This window comes from Physeter macrocephalus, chromosome 20 (genome assembly GCF_002837175.3).
Source record: "Physeter macrocephalus isolate SW-GA chromosome 20, ASM283717v5, whole genome shotgun sequence".
Taxonomy (NCBI): domain Eukaryota; kingdom Metazoa; phylum Chordata; class Mammalia; order Artiodactyla; family Physeteridae; genus Physeter; species Physeter macrocephalus.
In genome coordinates, this window is record NC_041233.1 from 12,380,292 (window position 1) to 12,394,451 (window position 14,160).

At 39.7% G+C, this 14,160-nt stretch overlaps 1 protein-coding gene across 9 annotated transcripts in view; it reads right to left on the reverse strand.

Annotated features, from left to right (window-relative positions):
• The window catches only part of FAM13C (family with sequence similarity 13 member C), a 401,019-nt gene that overhangs the window by 300,441 nt on the left and 86,418 nt on the right, over positions 1–14,160 (reverse strand). For 7 of the 9 annotated variants that reach the window (XM_055081352.1, XM_055081356.1, XM_055081355.1 and 4 more), the window contains exon 4: positions 11,226–11,366. The exons of the other annotated variants lie outside the window; for them this stretch is intronic. The gene's annotated coding sequence lies outside the window, so the exon portion shown is untranslated. The remainder of the gene's footprint in view (positions 1–11,225; positions 11,367–14,160) is intronic. 9 annotated transcript variants of the gene reach the window in all.

The following is a 14,160-nucleotide window of genomic DNA, read 5'->3' on the forward strand; positions in this document are numbered from 1 at the left end:
GGGCGGGGATGGTGGTGTGATGAATTGGGCAATTGGGATTGATATGTATACACTGATGTGTATAAAATGGATGACTAATAAGAACATGCTGTATAAAAAAATAAATAAAATTCAAAAAAAAATGAGAAGAATCATATTATATTCTGATCCCACAGTCACATTAAGAGACAGAGGGTGGCGGGGACAATGCTGTACTGCCTGGGGAGGTTTCAGGTATTATGTGGAAGACCACCTCCCTCATTGCAGTTTGAGTGACTAATACTTTTTTTTTCCCTACCATTTCCTGGAAGCCAGACTTTACAAATCAGGCTAAGACCAGAGAGCTCAGGTTTTCATCATCTACATTTCAGTGGCTTAGAAATGAGTACACTTCCCTTTAACATGTACCCTTCTCCATCAGTAACTTCCTTTCAGGAATAATTCCATTCTATTTCCTTCAAAACGTTAAGCTCTTTGGGAGCAGGGCGATGTCTTGTGTACCTCTGCACCCACACCAATGCTAGCACACAGTAGACTCTTCATGAACTCATTTAGGCATTCATTCTACAAATGTTTCCATGCCTACTATGTGTTACGCCTTTTTTTAGACTCTGGGGACACAGTGGTGAACAAAGTCACTGTCCTCCTACAGCTCATGTTTGGAAACGTGTGGGGCTGGTGCTATCTGTTTTCCTCTCTCACTACACAGAATCCATCTGGGCTGAACGGCATTACTAAAATGCTTTCAAAATAGTTTTAAGGAGGTTTCACCACCACACACCCAGTAGGATGGCTATAAAAAAAAAAGACATAAGTTTTAGAGAGAATGTGGAAAAGTCAGAACACACACACTGCTGGTGGGAACATAAAGTGGTGCAGTCACTTTGGAAAACAGTCTTGCAGTTTCTCAAAAGGTTAAACACAGCTAACATATGATGGAGCAATTCCAGTCCTAGGTAGATACCCAAGAAAAATGAAAACATATCCACACAGACTTGTCCATGAATGTTCACAGCAGCACTTGTCATAAAAGCCAAAAATGGAAAAAACTCAAATGTCCATCCATAGATGAATGGATAAACAAATTGAGGTATAACCATACAATGGAATATTTTTCCATTAAATATTATAATTATTATTATTAATATTATTAGCCATTAAAACAAATGGAGTGCTGAGAGGAGCTAAGACATGAGTGAATGTTGAAAACATTATGTTAAGGGACCACATATTGTATGATTCCATTTATAGGAAATGCCCATAATAGGCAAGTCTACAGAGACAGAGGGTAGACTCCTGGTTACCTAAGGCTGGGGACCGTTGGGTACGACATGGGGTGGGTAGCTAAGGGGAGCACGGCTTCCTTTCGGAGTAATGAAAATATTCTAAAATTAATGGTGGTTATGGTTGCACAACTCTTGTAAATATACTAAAAAAATCATTGAATTTTGCACTTCAAATGAGTAAACTGTATGCTATGTGAATTATATCTCAATAAAGCTGTTTTTAAAAGGAGGAAAAGGAAGAAGAGGAGGAGGAAGAGGAGGAGGAGGAAGAAGAGGAGGAAGAGGAGGAGGAGGAGGAAGAGGAGGAGGAAGAGGAAGCAGCAGCTGCTGCTTTCAGTGCATAAAATATCAGTGTTGGGTTTGGAGGTTGGGTATTTGGAACCACCATGAAAGCTTCTGCATGAAGCCAGGCAATTATTTGAGGATCTGAAGCTACTTTCAATACAACTCTGTCCTGGTTGCAAGAAAGTAATTCATCGTCAATTTTAAATCTTTCTGAAAAATTGAAAAGTGGCATCCCATGACAAACTATCTTTTTTAATGGAAGGAACATTAGAAAAAGTCACCAATCCTTTTTGCAGTAGAAATACGATTTCCAAAGTTGCACAGCTGGAACACATCAATTGACTGAGAAGGTTTCTGCTTCCCTAACAACTGTTAGCAACAATGACTCAGACAGAAAACAGATCTGTCTGAACAGATAGATCTGTCTTTCCATCCAGCTGGAAAACACTCATTGAATAACAGATGAGAAGAGCAATAATGTTAGACTTCTTTCAGTATAAGCCTCAAAATAAAATAATCAGAACATCCTTATTCAATATTGCAATATGAATTATTACAGAAAAGTGTTTGGAGCAAGCTGGTCTCTTTTACAAAACTGCAAATGAAAACATGAGTCTGATCGCTTGCAGCAATCTAAAATTAATGCATTGGCTGAATTATTATGCTAATCATTCATGGCCAGAAGGCTGGCCATCATTTGTATCCTGACCACATACAATTCCCAAATGACAGGGGCAGGAAGGCACCGTGGCTCAGTTCAGTGCCTGGCATGGCTGAGCTTTCCAGCAGGCTCTAGGGGTTGGTCCCTCCCGTACCCTGGGCCATGCCAAGCTGAGGAACGCTCTGTTCCATCCCCACCCGTGCTATCCTGTTGCAGCAAGCCCTGCTAATATTTACTTTTCAGTTTCCTTGATATGATCTCAACATCGTCCATGTTTCACTCTGAAAGGGCCTTTCTCTGGGTTCTGTATTCTGTGTCTGTTGGGTTAGAATTCCACACCATGCAAGCAAAGATCACAGAAAACTCTCTTCAAAAACAAGGCTGCCTAGGCCACCAGGTGAATTCATTCAAATAGCACACTGGCTTTTGCATTTTATTTAAACAAAGAGGTCTTTTGGGTGCTGATGCTATACGTGTGACATGATTTCTCTATTTTCATCTCTTAGTTCCAAGGAATGAAATCTCATCCTTGAGATATTCTTATGTAAATAATGGCAGGGAGCCTCGTTAGTAACAGTCAGAAAGGTCAGAGAATTGACTCGCCTGAGTGAGCACGGGATGAAACGCAATCCTCCCTGTGCTGCACCCAGCCTGCTGTGTGCTCTCGGGCCAGGCTTTCACCCTCTCTGATCCCATAAGAAGGGATTAAATTAGGTGTCTCTAAGGCCTTTTCTGACTCTAAAGTATTTGTCTTTTAACTCAGCTAAAATTGGCCTCTGTAGAACCCAATTAACTCTGTTTCTCATTAACAGGCAAAAGTATTTTTATGTGAGAAAAAAGCTCTTGGCTACTCCTTCAAGGGAAATAATCAGAATTCATAGCAAAAGACATGTGATTTATCTTTCTGCACTTAGGATTTTGGCTTTCATTTGAGAGTCATTTCCCAAAATGCAAAATGAAAGAATTTAAAACAAGAAGCAGCCAAAAGATTCCTGGCCAAGAAATTGCCTAGGCAGCATCTTGATGTCTCGAGTCACTTTTTAGATTTTACCCTGCAGCTGTGTTCTGGCAAATCTGATTGAATCCATATGTCTTTTATGGCCAGACTGTGTCCTGGCTTCATCTATCATGCGTTCTAGAAAAAGCCATCAAGTCAGTAAAAAAACAAAAGTTGGGGGAAGTTTTACTGCCAAGAATGAGTCTTTTTCAATACAAATACTGACCCTACTGAAAAAGTGTGAATGTAGCAGTTTCAGAAATCAAAGTCAAGGTCGTCTTAACCATTAGCAGAATAAGTTGTGGCCCTGGGATGTGAGTACTGGTCTAATGGAGACTCTCCCAATAAAATCTCCCTCTCTCCGGTCCTCACCTAACCTCAGACCTCAGATAAGAAACATCTCCTTTAGATCAGCAAGCAACCAATTTTAAAATGCAAATTTCCTGTTCGGATGTCAGAAAGCAGAATGAGAACAGGTGGGGAGGTCAGGTCATCGCCAGGAGAGCTGATGCTATGGAGCTGGGCATCTGAAAATCCCCCCAAGGACACCAAAGAGCGGGAAAGAAAATAACTCCTGAGACAAACCTCCCCACAAGAGTCAACAATCTTGACATTTGGTTTTTTTTTTTTTTTTTTTTTTTTTTCAAGCCATATTCTATACTTCTGGGAAGCAGGCAAAGCATAAAAAAGAACAACTGACTAGGGTTTGGTGCCGGCTGAAGCAGAAAGATTGCTGCTCTTTTTTAAAAAAGTTGAAAGGAAAAGCCTTCATCCTTCTTTATTAGACAAGGCTCTGTAGCTACAAGCGCCTGTTAAGGCCCAACCTTGGAAGAGAATTTCTTCTCCATCTTTCCTAGCAGAGGCGCCTCTAAACAAGCCAACACAACCGCTCTGTTTAAGCAGAGGCACCGTCTGTCCAGACTCGACGTCTGGAAACCTGCAAGCGGTGTACTAGGAGGCTCAGGCCTTCAGGTGTAGATATGGTGTGAGCCACACATCTTACGGCGCTGATTCACAGCACAGTTGCCCTGGGATTCTGTGGCGGTAGGAGCGGCAGCCTCATACAGGGTTATCCTTTCAGAGATGCTTCACTTGAGAAAGTCATCACTCAAGAAGAGCAAGCAGGCTGTTCAAAACAAACAAACAAAAAGACAAAAACAACACCTGAGCTGTGTGGTAACCCACCACTGTAAGCCAGACCCATCCTACAGGGTTCCTGGTCACCCACCTCCTATTCCCCTGCAGGATCTGTGACACCTCACCAAGGGGTGGCCTTGGTTCGGAGGAGATTTCGGCTCCAGAGAGGATGGGCAGCAATGGAGCCAAATCGACAGCACAGCCCCTCCTCACAGGAGTCAAGGCTGGAGTCCCTGTGGAAGCTCCAAGCTGCCAGCCTGAGGCAGGGTAGGTCGATCGCAGGTGCAGACCCCACCGTGTGAGCCGTGCTTTATGTTGAGATCAACGCGCCTCCTCCACGAAGCCGTCCATGACCTCTGAAACCCACATCCATCTCCTCGTGACCGACTGCCTTCGCCTACTGATCCCGGTGGTTTAGTGTGGCTCTCTGGGGGTGCAAGTGAGAAGACATCCTGAGCCAGTCTGGGGCTTAGCGGGAAAGAGTGGCCTGGCCGCGTGCTGGTGCCTGCCCTGCAGCCGGCAGGTGAGAGCAGGGCCGCGCTTCCCCGCAGGCAGTAAGCCGCCTACAGTCAGGTGGACCTTCCCTTCCCCGTGGAGAGTGAAGTCCTTCAGCCCAACGGCGCGGATTCCGCCTCTCCTCAATTCTCCCCCAGTGCCCAGCCCAGAGCTAGGCACATTTATTTACTTCGCTTAAACTATCACAAACTTCCAGCAATTCTGGAAACACTACAGAGTCTGCAGGGCCGTCATGTAAATTTGCTACACAAACTCCGGAATTACAGCGGAACCTCTTAATCTCATCGCCTTTCTGTCTCTTACTCTCTCCCACTCGCTCTCTGTGTTAGTACAGATGACTGGGCTGATAAAATGACAGACGTGAGGGAACACGGCCCTATAGTATATAATCAAGTGCTCACTTATGTGGCACAAATTGTGGGAACTCAAGGATGATGAATATCAACAATACCGTGTTTGCAAGTGGATTCTCTTATGCCACAAATATTTATTGAGGGACACACATTTATGAGCCAGGAACGGTGGCAGTCCCTGGAAAAGGACGGTCCTAAAACTGGCATGGTCCCTGGCCTCGTGGTATTTAGAGACTCTTCCACTCCCAGCTGTGTACACAGAGACGGCTACCCAGTGTGTGAGAAGCCGGGCTTGGATCTGTCTCTGTCCCCCTGAACCCCCAAAGGTCAGGGACCTCGGCGTCAAGTTCTCCACAGAGAATCTGCACCAGAGTTGGAAACCACTGTTTTTATTTTTTTCCACCACGGACTAGTTTTTCCTATTCTAGAACTTTGGAGAGAGGGAACTATCAATATATAGTATGTACTCTCTTGCGTGTTGCCTCTTTCACTTAGCAGAACGCATTAGAGATTTGCCCATACAACTGACTGCTGCCACACTCTGCTCTTCTGTGCTCCTGTAGCAGCCCATCCTATGGACGGACCTCAGGCAATTTTCTCTGTATAACTCTTCATGGACACCTGGGCTAGTGCCAGCTTCGGGGTCTGTCCCCTCTTGCCTGTCATTTTGCCTCCTGCCTGCCATATGGGCTTCCTCCCATGGTTAGGCGAATGGTCACTGGAGTAAAATTGACAAGGGTTAGAGCCACTTGCTGAATGATATTGAGCAAGTTGTTAGGCCTCTCTTGCTCTCTGGTTGCTCCTCCGGGGGTGATGGTGAAGATACCTTAGGGCAGAAAACAGCTCAAAGACAGGAGACCTGGAATGTAACCGGTGCTGAATAATAGGAGCTTTATTTTTTATGTCTATTGTATTCGTTTCTTAAGGCTGCTATCACAATGTGCCACAAACCTGGTGGCTCAAAACAGAGAATATATATTCTCTCACAGGTCTGGAGGCTAGAAGTCTGAGATCAAGGTGAATGGAGGGCCATGCTCTCTCTGAAGGCTCTAGAGCAGGATCTATTCCATGACTTTCTCAGAGCTTCAGCTGTGGCCAGCAAACCATGGAGCTCTTTGCTTATAGACTCATCACTCCAATTTCTACCTCCATCTTCACATACCATCTTTGTCTCTTTTCCTTTTCTTATAAGGACACCAGTCATATTGGATTAAGGGCCCACCCTATTCCAATCTGACCTCTTCTGAACAAATTACACCTGCAACAACGTATTTCCAAATAAAGTCACATTCAGAGGTTTCAGGAAAGACCTGAATTTGGGGATGCGGATGGGAGGAACACTATCCAACAAAGTACAACCATCTCCCCAGATAAATTATAAAATCATTTATTTAAAAGATTGTGGCTTATAAAATATTGCTCTGCATCCCTTGCACAGACTCAATGGTCAATAAATATTTGATAAAGCAGAAACTGAAAATGATGATGAATTTAATCTGTACTCTGAGGAGAGGTAAGAAGAAAAGATTTCACCACAGGATAAAACATAGATATTTAACCTCAAATTCTGTAGGTTTTGCTGTATCATTTTGGAAGCTTTAAAGTCAAGAGACTAATGTGCTTCTTCCACAAGAAATTAGCAATTTCATATAACTAATCAGAGATCCATGTTGTTCCATCCAGGAGACTTAATTAAAAATAAAGTTAGAAAGAGATTGAAGGTGATTTTCAGATTTTATTCCACCTTAAGTAACGCATTTCTTTAATATTTGTTCTCAGCTACAACAGTGCTCTGACATTCTGCTAGACCTGGCAAATTCCTCCTGGGAGGCAGATTGCCGAAATACACAATCACTTCCCCACAGAACCATCCATTTCTCAGTTCTTTAGCTAGGAAGGAAAAAAAAACCAAGTTCAAATTTCTCATTTACACAAGTGTAGATACTAACAGGGACCACGTTTATTCTAATTTCCTTTGTACCCTCTCTGTTGTTTATGTAACTTTGTTCTCATGGCCTCAGATTCCATATGGGTACACTTCGTCAAGCATCAGAATCACAATTAGATATAAGTTAGATAATAAGGTTTACCTTTATTATCTATGACGTCCAAAGGGTAGGATATATGAAGCCTGCCTGGTTTCCTCTTACAGTCATCAATCACTTTTTAAATGAAAAATTACCAAAACTCTCCAATGTTGGTGTATCTCAAAGATGCTGAAATGCTAAGATTTTAGTGGCTCAAAAAATAATGACTATTTTCTCATGGCAGTCTTCTATTTACTTCCACAAGCAACCTGGTTGTAGGAATATACATTTTATCCAAAGGATTCAAAAAAGGTGCTTTCATTTTGAACGTAAACCAGATAAAACTAAAAGTCATTTTTATTTTTTCTGAACTCACTGCAGTTCTAAAGCAGTTTCTCTTCACCCCACTAAAATTATTGCTTGACACCTAAAGCAAATAGAGAAAGAAGAACAAACAAAACCCAAAGTAAGTAGAAGGGAAGAAATCGTAAAGATCAGAGCAGAAATAAATGTATAGAGACGAAGAAAACAATAAAAGAACAAAGGTCAATGAAACTAAAAGCTGGTTCTTTGAAAAGATAAACAAAATTGAAAAACCTTTAGCCAGACTCCTCAAGCAAAAAAGGGAGAGGGCTCAAATCAGTAAAATTAGAAATGAAAAAGGAAAAGTAACAATGGATACCACAGAAATACAAAGGATCACAAGAGACTACTACAAGCAACTATATGCCAATAAAATGGACAACCTAGAAGAAATGGACAAATTCTTAGAAAGGTACAACCTTCCAAGACTGAACCAGGAAGAAATAGAAAATATGAACAGGCCAATCACAAGTACTGAAATTGAAACTGTGATTAAAAATATTCCAACAAAAGTCCAGGACCAGATGGCTTCACAAATTCTACCAAACATTTAGAGAAGAGTTGATACCTATCCTTCTAAAACTCTTCCAAAAAATTGTGGAGGAAGGAATACACTCAGACATTCTATGAAGCCACCATCACCCTGATACCAAAAACCAGACAAAGATACCACAAAAAAAAGGGAAGTTACAGGCCAACATCACTGATGGACATAGATGCAAAAATCCTCAACAAAATACTAGCAAACCAAATCCAACAATACATTTAAAGGATCAAACACCATGATCAAGTGGGATTTATCCCAGGAATACAAGGATTCTTCAATATATGCAAATCAATCAGTGTGATACTATATAGTAACAAACTGAAGAATAAAAAACATATGATCTCAAAAGATGCATAAAAAGCTTTTCACAAAATTCAATACCCATTTATGATTAAAAACTCTCCAGAAAATGGGCATAGAGGGAACCTACCTCAACATAATAAAGGCCATATATGACAAACGCACAACTAACCTCATTCTCAATGGGGAAAAACTGAAAGCATTTCCTTTAAGATCAGGAATGAGACAAGGACGTCCACTCTCACCACTTTTACTCAACATAGTTTTGGAAGTCCTAGCCATGGCAATCAGAGAAGAAAAAGAAATAAAAGGAATCCAAATTGGAAAAAAAGAAGTAAAATTGTCACTGTTTACAGATGATATGATACTATACAAAGAAAATCCTAAAGATGTCATCAGAAAACTACTAGAGCTCATCAATGAATCCAGTAAAGTTGTAGTGTACAAAATTAATACATAGAAATCTCTTGCATTCCTATACACTAACAACAAAAGATCAGAAAGAGAAATTAAGGAAACAATCCCATTTACCATCACATCAAAAAGAATAAAATACCTAGCAGGACTTCCCTGGCAGTCTAGTAGTTAAGGCTCCACGCTTCCATTGCAGGGGCTGCGGATTCAATACCTGGTCAGGGAACTAATAAGATCTCACATGCCATGTGGTGCAGTCAAAAAAAAAAAAAAAAAATACCTAGGAATAAACCTACCTAAGGAGGCAAAAGACCTGTACTCTGAAAACTGTAAGACACTGATGAAAGAAATCTAAGATGACACAAACAGATGGAAAGATACACCATGTTCATGGATTGGAAGAATTAATATTGTCAAAATGAGTATAATACCCAAGGCAATCTACAGATTTAATGCAATCCCTATCAAATTACCAATGGCATTTTTCACAGACCTAGAACAAAAAATTTTTTAATTTGTATGGAAACACAAAAGACCCTGAATAGCCAAAGCACTCCTGAGAAAGAACAACAGAGTTGGAGGAATCAGGCTCCCTGACTTCAGACTATACTACAAAGCTACAGTCATCAAAAGAGTATGGTCCTGTCACAAAAACAGAAATATAGATCAATGGAACAGGATAGAAAGCCCAGAAGTTAAGCCCACGCACCTATGGTCAATTAATCTACAACAAAGGAAGAAAGAACATAAGATGGAGAAAAGACAGTCTCTTCAGTAAGTGGTGCTGGGAAAACTGGACAGCTACATGTGAAATAATGAAATTAGAACATTCCCTAACACCATACACAAAAATAAACTCAAAATGGATTAAATACCTAAATTTAAGGCCAGATACTGTAAAACTCCTAGAGGAAAACATAGGTGGAACATTCTCTGACATAAATTGCAGCAGTATCTTTTTGCATCCACCTCCCAGAGTAATGAAAATAAAAACAAAAATTTAAAAATGGGACCAAATTAAACTTAAAGGCTTTTGCACAGCAAAGGAAACCAATAAACAAAATGAAAAGACAACCCACAGAATGGGAGAGAATATTTGCAAATGAAGCGACCGATAAGGGATTAATCTCCAAAATATTCAAACAGCTCATGCAGCTCTACATAAAAACAAAAAATCAAAAAATGCGCAGAAGATCTAAATAGACATTTCTCCAAAGAAGACATACCGATGGCCAAAAAAGCACATGAGAAGATGTTCAACATCATTAATTAGCAGAGAAATGCAAATCAAAACTGCAATGAGGTATCACCTCACTCTGGTCAGAATGGCCATCATCAAAAAGTCTATGGACAGTAAGTGCTGGAGAGGGTGTGGAGAAAAGAGAATCCTCAAACACTGTTGGTGGGAATGTAAATTGGTGCAACCACTATGGAGAACAGTATGGAGGTTCCTCACGAAACTAAAAATGAAACCACCACGTGAACCAGCAATCCTATTCCTGTGCATATACCCGGAAAAATACATAATTCGAAAAGATACATGCACTCCAATGTTCCTTGCAGCGCTATTCACAATAGCCAAGTCATGGAAGCAACCTAAATGTCCACTGACAGAGGAATGGATAAAGATGTGATACATATATACAACGGAATATTACTCAGCCATCAAAAAGAATGAAATAGTGTCATTTGCAGCAACAGGGGGTGGACGCAGAGATTATCATACTAAGTGAATTAAGTCAGACACAGAAACAAATATCACATGATATTACTTATATATAGAATCTAAAAAAATGGTACAAATGAACTTATTTACAAAACATAAACAGACTTTTCTAACAAACTTACGGTTACCAAAGGGGAAACGTGGAGAAGAGGGATAAAATAGGAGTTTGGGATTAACATATACACACTGCTATATATAAAACAGACAATCAAAAAGAACCTACTGCATAGCACAGGAACTCTACTCAATATTCTGTAATAACCTATATGGGAGAAGAATCTGAAAATAATGGATATGTGTATAACTGATTCACTTAGCTGAAACTAACACAACACAACTATAACCCAGTATAAAATAAATATTAAATTAAAAAAATAATATTGCTTGAAATTTTGCCCAAGCATCCAAATTCTCATACTCTGTAAAAGACAATAGGACCAACCATACAAATAAAGAACAAAGCCAACTCCCTACATAGTGAGGTATACAGCTCAAAGGAGGGCCCACTGGAGCCCAAATATGACCAAGGTATGTTCCTCCACCTTTCCTGAATTTCCTCCATTATAATCCTATTGGATTTAAGTTTGCAAATTCTTGAGTTAAATGCAAACGCTTGCTGAAAGAGATAACTTACGGCTTCCCTGGTGGCGCGGTGGTTGTGAGTCCGCCTGCCGATGCAGGGGACACGGGTTCGTGCCCCGTTCCGGGAAGGTCCCACATGCCGCAGAGCAGCTAGGCCTGTGAGCCATGGCTGCTGAGCCTGTGCTTCCAGAGCCTGTGCTCCACAATGGGAGAGGCCACAACAGTGAGATGCCCACGTACCACAAAGAAAAAAAAAAAAAGAGATAACTTAAAACAAAAACACAACACTTGCCCGTTAAATGTATAATATTAGATTATGCCTAGGTAGGGACATGAGGGAATGGGGTCCTAGACAGGTATGTTTTTACAAGTATGAGAACAATATTTGCAGCACTCCTTATGGGTCACAGATCACATCTTTCTTCTTTTCTATACCTTTGCAATAATCCAACAGAAGATTTTTTTAAATTGAAGTTAAATTCATGTAAGATAAAATCAACCATTTTAAAGTATACAGTTCAGTGGCATTTAGTACATTCACAATGTTGTGCAACTACCACCCCTATCTAGTTCCAAAACATCATCTCCCCAAAACAAAACCCCATACCCATTAAGCATACGCTCCCCATTCCTCCTTCTCTCCAGCCCTGGCAAACACCAATTTGCATTCTATCTCTATAGATTTACCAATTCTGGATATTCCATATAAATGGAATCATGCATATGTGGCCCTTTTGCATCTGGCATTTCTTACTCAGTATAATGTTTCTGAGGTTCATCCATGTTGTAACATCTAGCAATACTTCATTCCTTTTTATGACTGAATAATACTCCATTATATGCATATACCACATTTTGTTCATCCATTCATCTGTTGATGAACATTTGGGCTATTTCCACCTTTCAGCTAATGTGACTGGTGGGGCTAAAAATATACATGTACAAGTATTTGTCTTGTTTTCAATTCTTTTGTGTAGAATTGGTAGTGGATGCTTTCATTTCTCCAGAAGCGGAATTGCTAAATCACATGGTAATTCTATGTTTAACTTTGAGGAGTCACCAAACTGTTTTTCATAGCAGCTGAACAATTTTATACTCCCTCCACAATGTATAAGGGTTTCAATTTCTCCACATCTTCCCCAAAGCTTGTTTTCTGATTTTTTTCTTCTTTTTAAATTGTAGCCAACCTCATGGGTGTGAAGTGATACCTTAATGTGGTTTTTATTTACATTTCCCCAATGACTAATGATGTTGAGCAGAGAAGTCTTTTTTTTTCTTCTCAGCCTGTTCTCCAAAGGTGCAAAGCCTCTGTAAAAACCTATATGATGTCCTATGCATTTTTTGGTAGCATTATGCAAGGACAGCAAGTTAATAAATATGTGCTCTTGATTGTCAAATATCATCAAGAATCTTTTCTAGTTGCCTAAGTATTTTTAAGTGTATTTTTCAAGGGTTAGAATTCACCTAGTAGAGCTCTTTTGTAAAACAGTATATATATTTTCGATATTTAATTATACACTATATATAATAATCTTATATGTTTAATTATATATTATAATTATATAAATAAAATTATTGTTAATGTTGATTTCTTCAATATTTAATCTCAATAAATCTTCTGTCATGGATCACAGTATTAAAACTGTGCTGTGCTTCATAGCAGCACTATTTACAATAGCCAAGACATGAAAGAAACCTAATTATCCATCAACAGATGAATGGATAAAGATGTGGTAAAAATATACAATGGAATATTGATAAATTGATAAACCATTAGCCAGACTCATCAAGAAAAAAAGGGAGAAGACTCAAATCAATAGAATTAGATATGAAAAAGGAGAAGTAACAACTGACACTGCAGAAATACACAGGACCATGAGAGATTACTACAAGCAACTATATGCCAAAAAAATGGACAACCTGGAAGAAATGGACACCTTCTTAGAAAAGCACAACCCTCCGAGACTGAAACAGGAAAAAAATAGAAAATATAAACAGACCAATCACAAACACTGAAATTGAGACTGTGATTAAAAATCTTCCAACAAACAAAAGCCAAGGACCAGATGGCTTCACAGGCAATTTCTATCAAGCATTTAGAGAAGAGCTAACACCTATCCTTCTCAAACTCTTCCAAAATATAGCAGAGGGAGGAACACTCCCAAACTCATTCTACGAGGCCACCAACACCCTGATACCAAAACCAGACAAAGATGTCACACAAAAATAAAACTACAGGCCAATATCACTGATGAAGACAGATACAAAATCCTCAACCAAATACTAGCAAACAGAATCCAAGAGCAGATTAAAAGAATAATACACCATGATCAAGTGGGGTTTATCCCAGGAATGCAAGGATTCTTCAATATAGGCAAATCAATCAATGTAATACACCATATTAACAAACTGAAAGATAAAAGCCATATGATCATCTCAAAAGATGCAGAAAAAGTTTTCGACAAAATTCAACACCCATTTATGATTAAAAACCCTCCAGAAAGTAGGCATAGAGGGAACTACCTCAACATCATAAAGGCCATAAATGACAAACCCACAGCCAACATCATTCTCAATGGTGAAAAAGTGAAACCATTTCCTCTAAGATCAGAAACAAGACAAGGTTGGCCACTCTCACCACTCTTATTCAACATAGTTTTGGAAGTTTTAGCCACAGCAATCAGAGAAGAAAAAGAAATAAAAGGAATACAAATTGGAAAAGAAGACGTAAAACTGTCACTGTTTGCAGATGACATGATACTATACATAGAGAATCCTAAAGATGCCACCAGAAAACTACAAGTGCTAATCAATGAATTTGGTAAAGTTGCAGGATACAAAATTAATGCATTCCTATACACCAATGATGAAAAATCTGAAAGAGAAATTACGGAAACACTCCCATTTACCAGATGCCGAATACCCAAAGCAATCTTAAGAAAGAAAAACGGAGCTGGAGGAATCAGGCTCCTGGACTTCAGACTGTA